General features: G+C 38.7%; 1 pseudogene; it reads right to left on the reverse strand.

Annotated features, from left to right (window-relative positions):
• Nucleotides 1–10,678: 10,678 nt before the first annotated feature.
• Nucleotides 10,679–12,240, reverse strand: LOC116477424 (52 kDa repressor of the inhibitor of the protein kinase-like; annotated as a pseudogene).
• Between the last annotated feature and the right edge of the window lie 1,513 nt (nt 12,241–13,753).

Here is a 13,753-nt window from a genome sequence, read left to right on the forward strand (position 1 = left end):
GCCACACACTGTGACATGACCAGATCTCAAAAGAACTCACTCACCATCAACAGAACAGCACCAACGGGGACATCTGTCCCCGTGATTCAATCACCTCCTGCCAGGCCACACCTTCAGCATTGGGGATTACAATTTAACATGAGATTTGGGGGAGGACACAGATCCAAACCATATCAGGGGATTTTAGGGATAATTTGGCAGGCAGGGGTCTGGGGAGTGGGGAGTGTTGATTGGTCAGGTTGGAGATAAAATCATAGGGAATCAAAACAACAGTGATGTTATCCCTAAGAGCAATTGGGGAGGCTTAGAATCTTGTAGTCTCCAGCTGCATGACTCCTAAACTATAATCTCTAACCCTGTGGCTAATTTGTTAGTCCTGCAAAGACAGTCTAATCCTCAGGCAAAAAGGGGGTTTGTTTTGGGAAAGGACTGTTACCAGCTTTGTTTTAAAGTTAAACTATAAGTTTCTCCCAATGTTAGCTCAGCCTATGCCCAAGAATGAAGAAGGACAGCTTAGAGGTTGAAGCAAGGTGGAGTCAGTTAGGTTATATCTCTTTCATTGTAATAATTTTCTCAGTTATATTTTTCGTAAAGGTGGTTTTAACTTTCTGATTGGCAATTGTTTGAAAGAGTTATGTTATTATCCAAAGACCTGGAACCAATAGAAAGGAGTATCTGGGTTAAGGTAAGGGATTGTGGAGACCAAGGTTCTTGTTATGCAGATGAAGCTTCCAGGTAGCAGGCTTCAGAGAGAATATATGGTAAATTTCTCTGATCAGATCTAAAAAGGTGCCAGACCATTAGTTAATCTCTCCTGGATCAGGAAAACACTTGAAAAGTGAAGAGAATTCTCTACAGAATGTATATTTTCTTCACAAGACAGCTTTGCAGGGCAATTTCAAAATGTGTCAATTTGGGAGTAAATACTTCTATTTCTTTCCAGACCTGCTATCTCTCTTGTGATGGTATATGAGAATTAGGCTGTAGTTTGGTGTCTTATTGCTACAAAGAGTTTTTCATTTGTAAGATCTCTATTTTAATGTTAATGATGGTCAGTGGTGCCTGAATTACAAAGAGAACAGATTATAACATGGCATATCCTTCCCAAGATGGCCAGAACTAGTTTTTCAGGTTTACTTTGGAATGCCCTTGGCCAAGAGGAGGGATCCATTTAATTATTTGGGAGGCTTACAATTTTATTTTTGGTTTACAGCAAGTGGCACAATGCTTTAATGATAGATGTTAAGACTTGTTCTAATACTCATGGGCTATTTTTATACACACGATTGTTTCAGTTAAGATAACTCACTTTCCTATATTCCAATAAAAATAGCTTTAAATAGTAATATAATAGTTGATGTACAAATGACATTCATAAAGAGTATGTTGAAGATAATATAAGCAAATCAGAAAAAAATAGAATGTATATTCTTTAAATATATAAAGAAGGTTATAGATATGTTTATACTCATTCAAATTCTACATTTTTTCTTTGGCATAATAATTAAATGCTTAAACAAAAATAAAAAGAAGTTGAACCAAATAAAAATATTGATGAAATGTAGTACTAATAAAAATGCAGCAAGAGCATTATATCAATGAAAATTTTTTTTTTTTTAAATTATACTTTAAGTTCTGGGATACATGTTCAGAATATGCAGGTTTGTTACATAGGTATACATGTGCCATGGTGGTTTGCTGCACTCATCAACCCACCATCTACATTAGGTATTTCTCCTAATGCTATTCCTCCCCTTGACCCCACCCCCCAACAGGCCCTGGTGTGTGATATTGCCCTCCCTGTGCCCATATATTCTCATTGTTCAACTCCCACTTATGAGTGAGAACATGTAGTGTTTGGTTTTCTGTTCCTGTGTTAGTTTGCTGAGAATGATGGTTTCCAGTTTCATCCATGTCCCTGCAAAGGACATGAACTCATTCTGTTTTATGGCAGCAAAATATTATACCATGGTGTATGTGTGCTACATTTTCTTAATCTAGTCCAATACTGATGGGCATTTGGGTTGGTTCCAAGTCTTTGCTATTGTGAATAGTGCTGCAACAAACATATGTGTGCATGTGTTTATATAGCAGAATGATTTATAATCCTTTGGGTATATACCCAGTAATGGGATTGGCTGGGTCAAATGGTATTTCTGGTTCTAAATCCTTGAGGAATCGCCACACTGTCTTCCACCATGGTTGAACTAATTTACACTTCCACCAACAGTGTAAAAGCATTTCTATTTCTCCACATCCTCTCCAGCATCTGTTGTTTCCTGACCTTTAATGATCGACATTCCAATTGGCATGAGATGGTATCTCATTATGGTTTTGATTTGCATTTCTCTAATGACCAGTGATGATGAGCATTTTTCATGTTTGTTGGCCACATAAATGTCTTCTTTTGAAAACTGTCTGTTCATATCCTTCGCCTACTTTTGATGGGGTTGTTTTTTTCTTGTAAATTTGTAAAGTTTCTTGTAGATTCTGGATATTAGCCCGTTGTCAGATGGATAGATTGCAAAAATTTTCTCCCATCTTGTAGGTTGCCTGTTCACTCAGATGATAGTTTCTTTTGTTGTAGAGAATATATTTAGTTGAATTAGATCCCATTTGTCAACTTTGGCTTTTGTTGCAATTTCTTTTGGTGTTTTAGTCATGAAGTCTTTGCCCATGCCTATTTCCTGAAGGGTATTGCCTAGGTTTTCTTCCAGGGTTTTCATGGTTTTATGTCTTGCATTTAAATCTTTAATCCATCCTGAGTTAATTTGTGTATAAGGTGTAAGGAAGGGGTCCAGTTTCAGTTTTATGCATATGGCTAGCCAGTTTTCCCAATACCATTTATTAAAAAGGGAATCCTTTTCCCATTGCTTGTTCGCATCAGGTTTGCTGAAGATCAAATAGTTGTAGAAGTGTGGTGTTATTTATGAGGACTCTGTTCTGTTCCATTGGTCTATATATCTGTTTTGATCCTAGTACCATGCTGTTTTGGTTAATGTAGTCTTATAGTATACTTTGAAGTCAGGTAGTATGATGCCTCCAGCTTTGTTCATTTTGCTTAAGATTGTCTTGGCTATACGGGCCCTTTTTTGGTTCTATATGAAATTTAATGTAGTTTTTTTCTAATTCAATGAAGAAAGTCAATGGTATCTAGATGGAAATAGCATTGAATATATAAATTCCTTTGGCCAGTATGGCCATTTTCATGATATTGAATCTTTGTATCCATGAGCATGGAATTGTTTTTCCATTGGTTTGTGTCCTCTCTTATTTCCTTGAGCAATGGTTTGTAGTTCTCCCTGAAGAGGTCTTTCACATCCCTTGTAACTGGTAATCCTAGCTATTTTATTCTCTTTTTAGCAATTTTGAGTGGAAGTTAGCTCATGATTTGGCTCTCTGGTTGTCTTTTATTGGTGCATACTAATGCTTGTGGTTATTGCAGATTGATTTTGTATCCTGAGACTTTGTTGAAGTTTCTTATCAGCTTAAGGGGCTTTTGGGCTGAGACTATGGGGTTTTCTAAATATAAAATCATGTCATCTGCAAGCATAGATAATTTGACTTCCTCTCTTCCTATGTGAATACGCTTTATTTCTTTTTCTTGCCTGATTCCCCTAGCGAGAACTTCCAATATCATGTTGAATAGAAATGGTAAGAGACAGCATCCTTGTCTTGTGCCAGTTTTCAAATGGAATGCTTCCAGCTTTTGCTCATTCAGTATGATATTGGCTGTGGGTTTGTCATAAATAGCTCTTATGATTTTGAGATATGTTCCATCAATACTTAGTTTATTGAGTGTTTTTAGCATAAAAGGGTGTTGAATTTTATCAAAGGCCTTTTCTGCATCTATTGAGATAATCATGTGGTTTTTGTCATTGGTTCTGTTTATGTGATGGATTACATTTATTGATTTGCATATGTTGAACCAGCCTTGCATCCCAAGGAAGAAGCTGACTTGATAGTGGCAGATAAGATTTTTAATGTCCTGCTGGATTCAGTTTGCCAGTATTTTACTGAAGATGGTATTTTATTGAAGATGGTACATCTTCCTCCATTCCTTTATTTCGAGTCTATGCATGTCTTTGCATGTGAGATGAGTCTCCTGAATACAGCACACCGAAGGGTCTTGACTCTTTATCCAATTTGCTTGTCTGTGCCTTTTAATTGGGGAATTTAGCCCATTTACATTTAAGGTTAATATTGTTACGTGTGAATTTGATCCTGTCATTATGATGATAACTGGTTATTTTGCCCAATAGTTGATGCAGTTTCTTCATAGTGCTGATGGTCTTTAAATTTTGGTATGTTTTTGCAGTGACTGATGCCAGTTTTTACTTTCCTTATTTCATGCTTCCTTCAGGAGCTCTTGTAAGGCAGGCCTGGTGGTGACAAAAATCCCTCAGCATTTGCTTGTTTGGAAAGGATTTTATTTCTCCTTCACTCATGAAGCTTAGGTTGGCTAGATATGAAATTCTGGGTTGAAAATTCTTTTCTTTAAGAATGTTGAATATTGGTCCCACTCTCTTCTTGTTTGTAGGGTTTCTGCAGAGAGATCTGCTATTAGTCTGATGGGCTTCCCTTTGTGGGTAACCAGACTTTCACTCTGGCTGCCCTTAACATTTTTTTCCTTCATTTCAACCTTGGTGAATCTGACAATTATGTCTCTTGGGGTCACGCTTCTTGAGGAGTATCTGTGTGATGATCTCTGTATTTCCTGAATTTGAATGTTGGTCTGTCTTGCTAGGTTGGGGAAGTTCTGGATAATATCCTGAAGTGTGTTTTCCAATTTGGTTCCATTCTCCCCATCACTTTTAGGTATACCAATCAAACATAGCTTTGGTATTTTCACATAGTCCCATATTTCTTGGAGGCTTTGTTCCTTTTCATTCTTTTTTCTTTAATCTTATCTTCACACTTTATTAAGTTTTCAATCTCTGATACCCTTTCTTCTGCTTGATTGATTTGGCTATCAACACTTGTGTATGCTTCACGAAGATCTTGTGCTGTGTTTTTCAGCTCCGTCAGGTCATTTATGTTCTTCTCTATACTGGCTATTCTATTTAGCAATTCCTCTAACCTTTCATCAAGGTTCTTAGCTGCTTTGCATTTGGTTAGAACATTCTCCTTTGGCTCAGTGGAGTTTGTTATTACCCACCTTCTGAAGACTACTACTGTCAATTTGTCAAACTCATTCTCTGTCCAGTTTTGTTCCCTTTCTGGTGAGTAGTTGTGATCCTTTGGAGAAGAGGCATCTGTTTTTTTTTTTTTTGAATTTTCAGCCTTTTTGTGCTGTTTTTTCCTCATCTTCGTGGATTTGTCTACCTTTGATCTTTGCTGTTGTTGACCTTTGAGTGGAGTTTTTGTGTGGTCGTCCTTTTTGTTGATGTTGATGCTATTGCTTTCTGTTTGTTAGTTTTCCTTCTAACAGTCAGGCCCCTCTTCTGCAGGTCTGCTGGAGTTTGCTGGGGCTCTACTCCAGACCATTTTCCTGGATATCACCAGTGGAGGCTGCAGAACAGCAAAGGTTGCTGCCTGCTCCTTCCTCTGGCAGCTTTGTCCCAGAGGGGCACCCGCCAGATGCCAACTGGAGCTCTCATGTATGAGGTGTCTGTTGAACCCTGCTAGGAGATGTCTCCCTGTCAGGAGGCACGGGTGTCAGGGACCCATTTGAGGAGGAAGTCTGTCCCTTAAAAGAGCTCGAATGCTGTGCTGGGAGATCCACTGCTCTCTTCAGAGCCAACAGACAAGAACGTTTAAGTGTGCTGAAGCTGTGCCCATAGCCACCCCTTTCCCCAGGTGCTCTGTCCCAGGGAGATGGGAGTTTTACCTGTAAGCCCCTGACTGGGGCTGCTGCCTTTGTTTCAGAGATGCCCTGCCCAGAGGGGAGAAATCTAGAGAGGCAGTCTGGCTACAGCAGCTTTGTGGCACTGCAGTGGGCTCTGCCCAGTCCAAACTTTCTGGCAGCTTTGTTTACACTGCGAGGGGAAAACCACCTACTCAAGCCTCAGTAATGGTGGATGCCCCTCCCCGCACCAAGCTCGAATGTCCCGGGTCAACTTCAGAGTGCTGTGATGGCAGTGAGAATTTCAAGTCAGTGGATCTCAGCTTGCTGGGCTCCATGGGGGTGGGATCTGCTGAGCAAGACCACTTGGCTCCCTGGTTTCAGTCCCCTTTCCGGGGAGTGAACAGTTCTATCTCACTGGAATTCCAGGCACAACTGTGGTACAAAAAAAAAAAAAAAAGACTCCTGCGGCTAGCTTGGTGTCTGCCTAAATGGCCACCCAGTTTTGTGCTTGAAACCCAGGGGCCTTGTGGTATAGGCACCCTAGGGAATTGCCTGGTCTGTGGGTTGCACACACTGGGGAAAATGTAGTATCTGGGCCAGAGTGCACTGTTCCTCACGGCACAGTCCCTCAAGGCTTCCCTTGGCTAGGGGAGGGAGTTTCCCAACCCCTTGGGCTTTCCAGGTGAGGCGACACCCCACCCTTCTCCTGCTTGACCTCCGTGGGCTACGCCCACTGTCTAGCCAGTCCCAATGAGATGAACCAGTACCTCCACTGGAAATGCAGAAATCACCTGCCTTCTGTGTTGGTCTTGCTGGGAGCTGCAGACTGGAACTCTTCCTATTTGGCCATCTTGCCCAGTTTTTTTTTTTTTGTTTTTTTTTTGTTTTTTTGTTTTTTGGCAGAGCCTCACTCTGTTTCCTAGGCTGGAGTGCAGTGGCATAATCTCGGCTCACTGAAACTTCTTGCCTGCCAGGTTCAAGTGATTCTCATGCCTTAGCCTCCATAGTAGCTGGGATTACAGGCACCCACCACCACACCCAGGGAATTTTTGTATTTTTATTAGAGATGAGGTTTCACCATGTTGGTCAGGCTGGTCTCGAACTCCTGACCTCAAGTGATCTGCCCACCTGGGCCTCCCAAAGTGCTGGGATTGCAGCATGAGCCACTGTGCCTGGCCCTAACTTGGATATTTTACCATTGATTGAGATTGAAGTTTATTAGTAAAAATAGTAAGTTTCACTCCATCCCTTTAAAAGTTTAAGACACATTTTTTTCAGTGTTTTGAAAGTGTCACATAATTTTTATAGTGAACATTTCTAAAGAATATTAAAATTAAAATTGCCACTCCAATAGGTGCAACTATATCCTTTGTAATCATCATGAGCAGAAGTAGGAGTGCTTTACATCCAAATAAATCATTTTTAAAATCATTTCTATATGTATAAGACATTATATTATGAAGACAAATCAAGGTGGTCACCTGCTCTATACTTTGCTTACTGAAATATAGGCCAGAAGATCGGATAGTCTGTGTTTTGCATCAATTAAGGACAATGGAAGATAGAAAATCATGTGAACTGCTTCTTCTGTGCTGCTTGTTTTTCAAATTTTTCAGATATCTGAGAATAAACAGTTTTATAAATAGGAAAGTGGTGTTATATTTTTATTCATGATGATTTATATAGTCAAATCTTCAGTGTTTGAATTATGTTTGAGTAAACCATTTCTCATTGACTTATTTTTCTATTAAAAGGCAGCAAAGCAACCATTTTCGCATATCATAAATTCAATTTTGAAGTTGACTATTTTTTAAATGGAGCATTTTAAGATAGATCCCTCAATGTGACACACTGGGGTTTATCCAGAAAAGTGCCCCAGATGCTGAATAGAGTCAGAGTCACCTATAAAGACTACCTAAGGAAAAGAAGCTAATTCACCTTAATAAAATATATAAATATTTTAAACTAGATGGAAATTTCATAGTTCAATGCTTTGGTATTTTTTACTATTTCTATCATGAAGCCCTTGACGTTCCCTGAGGTACTGGAGGATTTCTATGAAGACTGAAAGGGAAGCCAAGTAGTTGGGCTCTCCGATTTTCATTCTGTCTCTAATCACAGCATATCCTTGGGTCTGTAGTTTATTTATAAGGATATAATGCTGGTATTTTGTTTTATATAACTAATTCCACTGCAAAAAAATACCCTGCAAATAACTAAATATACAATCTATAATAAAACTTTCCATTTACAGATGAGTAAATAAATTGTTAAGTTGCAGACAGAGAAGAATTTGGATTGAGTGAAACATAAAATAAGTAAGGAAACCAACCACCTGTGTTCAAATATCTGGATGGCCTATGCCTAAGTTAGGAAGCCAAAGGATTTTTTAAATATTCATTTTTATTTTCATTTTTTGATACAGGGTTTCAGTCTCTCACCTAGGCTGGAGTACAGTTGTGGCATCATATCGCACTGCAGCCTGTACCTCCCAGGCTCAGGTGATCCTATCGCCTCAGCCTCCCAAGTAGCTGACCCTACAGGTGCACGCCACCATGCCCAGCTAATTTTTTTTGATTTTTAGTAGAGATGAGGTCTGGCTATACTTCCCAGGCTGGTTTCAAACCCTTGAGTTCAAGGGATCCTCCTGCCTCAACCTCTCAAAGTACTGAAATTAAAGCTGTGAGCCACTGCTCCCAGGTGTTTTTGTTTTAAATCATAATTTAAGTTGCCCCCAAATGAAAGTGGGCTGCTTTAGGAAGCTACAACTCCCTAAGGTTGTGCAGATCCCAATGCAGTACCTGAATATTCACTTCTAAAGGTGAGCGAGAGGAGACTTATGTACCAGGTTGAGGGCAGAGGAGGTGGCCTTCGGATCTGAGAATTTTTGATTTATCATGTACAGCAAAGTGAACCCTGAGGCTATGGAAGATCTGATAAAAATACATTTGCATGTCTTGGTAAGTACTGCTATCTTTGTTCTCCTATCATATAGTCATTTCAGATTTGTGTTTGGTGGATTCCTGTTTCCCCCACAGACCACTGTAAAATAATAAGCACATATTATAATGTTTCCTTACGTTTCTTTTTGTCCAAATATTATGTTAATATAGTGCACAAGTGTCAACTCAAATGCCATCTCTAAATGTTTACTGTTGCCTGCCTAAAGAGTTGACTTTTTAAAAAATAAAGTTCACCTTTAGATTGAAATAACCTATGCAAATTGATTTTCACCACAAATAATAATAAAATTTTCCATATTATTTCTAGATAAACAACAAAGCACTTGTTTTTGTAAGTTTCCCAGGTTTTGCTTATAAACAAAGATGAGATGGTAGATATAGTCATGGAAAAATAGAGAAAAAAACAGACAAGTCAGTTGTCAGTACCCCGGCCTCTGGTTCTGCCTTAACCATGAAACAGAAGTCTTCAACATATACCTGCTACAAAGCTTAGGAAGATGTAAGCTCCACTAAAGAATGTAAACAGCAACAACCAGATGTTGAACAACAATGGCAGGCTATTCTATTCTAATTTTAACTGTAATTCATTCCTTTAAGTTCATTTGAGAGAGACAAAATCTACAGTGAAATCCTTTTTTTGGCAAGCTCACAAGCTTCTCTTTGGTAACTGATCACTACAGATGTTTAACAACATACTAAAATCTACTATTAGTCAAAGATCAATTGTGGGCTTCACTGTAACATTTTATAAAATGTATTCCTTTCTCCCACCCCTCCTCAAAATATATTTCTTCAAAGAATTGTCAATACCCAAGAACTAGAGATCCACTGTAATAATAAGTGTCATGTCTAAAATCACTTCACTAAAACAATTCCAGAGTGCCACTACATGAGATCACACAGAACTCAAACATGGCACTTCCATGTTATTTTCTGGAAGAACAGATAGGTCTTCAAAGCACGAGAGTTTAATTAGGGATCATTTAAATAGGTAGATTATCAATGGCTAATATAGTCAAGGGAGGCCTACAGGCAAAGATATTTAGTTATTAAGTGGCCTACATACACCTTAAGGCTTTTCTTCCAAGTATCAAATGTGAGAAAGCCTATTTTTAAAAGTCCCCTAGGTATTTTCAATGGTTTTTGAATTATCTGTAGGAAGTCCTGACATAGTTGTATGGACTTTAATATATGTGTCCACCATTACATTCAGATCATGTTTCATATCAAAATTTGTGTTATGCAAAGCATGGTTACTCTTAAGTTTGGTCGGTCAAAGTGTTCCTCAAGTGTGCTTTCATATCACTCATTCTCAACCTTCATCACAGAAATAATACACAGGTTATACAGCAATGCATCCACACTAGGAAACAACTTGATGTCAGGCAGATAGAGGACTTCATAAATGGTGAATGGAAGCTTTATATCTTCCCTTATGTGCTTCCATTTGATTCTCCAACAATGAAGCTCAGCTGAGAGCTTGCCAGGACTAAGTAAGTTACTTCTGTACATGTCGGCATGGTGTTCCTCTGATGTATGAAATTTGAGTCATCTCGTGACTGAGGATCCCAGAGCTAAGCATTTAAGGGCTCTGAGATGCTGTTCTGGGAATATATCGTTAAGTACCTGAATAATGTGCTCCACTGTTGGAACACTTAGGTTTCTTTACAGTAACTCAGAGGTTAGTTGAGATTCCCAGTTACCTTGCTGAGCTCTGTGTAATTTCCCAGGGAGATTCATCTGAATACCAAGTTTGGCTGCCAAATTCATGGCTTCCTCAAACTAAAACTTCTCATAAACTTTAATGTTTTCCATCACGTCATTGAGTGAATGCAATACAGCAGTCAAACTACTGGCTGCAAAGAAGACATCAGAGGTTTGCCCCTGGAGATTTTTTTCCCAAGGCTCTTGTAAAAGTTAAGCCATTTTAAAGAACAGCAATAGTAACCATGAAATCAAAATCTGTTACTACCCTGCAGAGTACAAATGCTTGGCCAGCTATACTGTTATACCATCTAATATTTGTGTCACTACTTATACCATCTAAACATAAAACAAGTGCTTACAGGAAGTCCACTAAAATTTCAGAATCATCATCCCTGACTGTTCACTGAGAATGGCAAATTCCCTTCAGTTTGTTTACCCCTTTCTTCATTGTTCTGAAAAAAATAGAAATTACATTGTAAAGTTCTACAAGCAGTTGTGGTGATCTGCGGTAAAAAGAATAAACTTCCTCAATTGTTCCTAATGCAGCAGATACTCAAATAACAGCCACTGATTTAGCCCAACACATATTTAAGGCACAATAAAGTCAGAGTGTGTAGATAGCTTGCGGAGTGTCGCTTCTAGAATTCTCTAAAACTCTACAAGTGACAACTTTCATTTTGGAAGAAAATCCACTAGAAACAATGTAACCCTGGCCACCACAATACTCCATATTTAGTCCCTGCTTCTCAGTTGTCACAGTGTAAAATCTCACAGCCAAAATTTCTGCATCAGCTTCATAAGCCAGGAAATCTACAAGTTCCTCTCAGTTTATGAGATTCATCAATAAACCTCACCAACACAGGTTAGATGCTCTCTCCTGCTGTGTCCACTACGTTGTCAGTGATAATAGAAAAGAAGTGTGAGTCTCTCACTTCTCTGAGAGTTTCTCCCTGAATACAGCCCTCACAGATCTCTAGCATCTGTTTCTGCTGTGTTTTTGAACATAACAATGTGTTAACTGCTGTTGTCACAAAGTGCTTTCTCAGGACCTCCGCACCAGAATTTATCAGGCACTCTAGCAGTGCTCGAAAGTTATCTTGAGTAAAGAGACCTCCTGTGATTTCATTAGCTTCATGTCCATTCAGTGACACATTTTGCTATCCCATAACAATCAAGACTTCAAATAGAGATTTTAGGCATTCTTTGTTTTCCTTGTCTTCAAGGGTCACAGGTAAGATGTCCTCATCTTGCTCTTCATCCCCTTCTTCTGCAGTGGGGTTCTAAGCGTTGCTGTTGTTAGTTTATGTTTTTGTTCCTGTTCAGAAGTTTCATAAATTTTTCCGTTTCACTGTCTTGATTTCATCTTCATTCAATTCTTTCATTCATTTTTTGTGTCTATTATTTGAATTGTTTAAATGATTGCTAAGAACAAATATTGTTGGTATTGCATTGTATTGAAGAACAGTCCTATAAGGACTCTCTCAATTACTTCACAAATATCTGCCTCAATTAATTTTGAGAAATAAAATAACCCAATCATTCTGAATTTTTCTGATGTTTCTCAAAATTTACATTTCTACAGATCACAGAGGTCTCAAAGTATTTGGCACATGATCAATTATGTTTATTTAGTTGGTCAGGCATTTTATCTTCTAAGTCTGCTCTCCAACAATTCTTCACTCACTTCTGGGCTCTGGCCTGATACTGCAGGAACTTGAAGAAGACCAGGTCCAACCACATGCTCCTCTGCTTGCAGTTGGGGGCTGCACAGAAGTTCAGCATCATGCTCTCCCCTCCCAGCCTCCTCAGGGCAGTTTCCCCACCCATCAGGACCTGGGAGGACAGCCAGGATGGCTTCGCAGGGTCAGTGGGCTGGCTGATTTTGAAAAGGATGCTGAAGTAGAGTTTTAGGTTGGAAAGGAAGTGGTAGCATTTAATCTAGGTGTATGCTATTCCTGGTATAAAACAATAAGCAATGAATGGGCAATTTGATATCAGTGTTTAATAAATAAAGCACCATATACAGATGACATAGAAAAAATGTAAAATTGTTTTTATCCCACCTTTAACTATTTGGCTGAAGGTTTTGAAGTCCAAAAGTACTATTTCAAATTTCTTAAGACTTAAGAGCAACTACAGAATGTCTATGTAAATTCCACTTGAATGATTTCACCAGATTATGAGAATCATTTCCATCAATGAGCCACAGTAATCCCCATGTCGTTATTGTTAGGATACTGCTTAACCCCAAGTTTTCTTTTCAAAATAATGGCTTCTGTGCCTCTGCTTCAGAAGTATTTATTTTTCTTTTCTTTTTTTTTTTTTTTTTTGAGATCGAGTCTTGCTCTGTCACCAGGCTGGCATGCAGTGGCACAATCTTGACTCACTGCAACTTCTACCTCCTGGGTTCAAGCGATTCTCCTGCCTCAGCCTCCTGAGGCATGCCACCATGCCTAGCTAAATTTTGTATTTTTAGTAGAGACGGGGTTTCACCATGTTGGCCAGGATGGTCTCAATCTCTTGACCCTGTGATCTGCCTGCCTCGGCCTCCCAAAGTGCTGGGATTACAGGCGTGAGCCACCGTACCTGGCCTGAAGTCTTTCTAAGAAGCCATTTTCAGAAGGACTATTTCCACTGAGGATGCCTGATACATAAGCCAAATCACCTATTTTGGGGAAAAGAACTAAACATTGAGTTGTGATACTCTTTCTAAACTGTCTTTTGTGAATTATTGTAACATGACCTTTTATTAGTAGGTTAAGTAGTAAATGGAACAACACATATGAATGTACACTGTTGTACAGTGGACATTATGTTCATCAGTAACATAAAATTGCCATGAGATGAAAGAGGATAACCATCATTAAGACTGATGGCACCTATGAGTAAAATGAGACTTGATAATTCGGAAGTATCATTTCATAATGATCGCTTTCTCTCTGCTTCTAGCAATTTTTTTTCTACTCCAGAAATATATCATGTAATTACTTAAATATTGTTTTATTGGTAGAAAAGTAATATCTCAACAATGCAGAGACTACTGAACCTGTCAAGGTTCAACCACAGAGAGCAGATGCAGTTTCCTATATTGATGAGTTATTAAGCCAAACAGAAACACTGCTTTATTATCTGGTTGACTTTCAACTGGCTTCTAACTTGAACACATTACCATGTCATAAAGGGTGGGCAAAAATGAAATAATAAATATATACAGTAAATCCATAATATTTTCAAATGTGTCATTTCAGCAGGAAATGTCTAGGAAGTAAGTATGACTACTTTAAATGAATAAAAA

Source organism: Hylobates moloch, unplaced genomic scaffold (assembly GCF_009828535.3).
Source record: "Hylobates moloch isolate HMO894 unplaced genomic scaffold, HMol_V3 SCAFFOLD_11, whole genome shotgun sequence".
Taxonomy (NCBI): Eukaryota; Metazoa; Chordata; class Mammalia; order Primates; family Hylobatidae; genus Hylobates; species Hylobates moloch.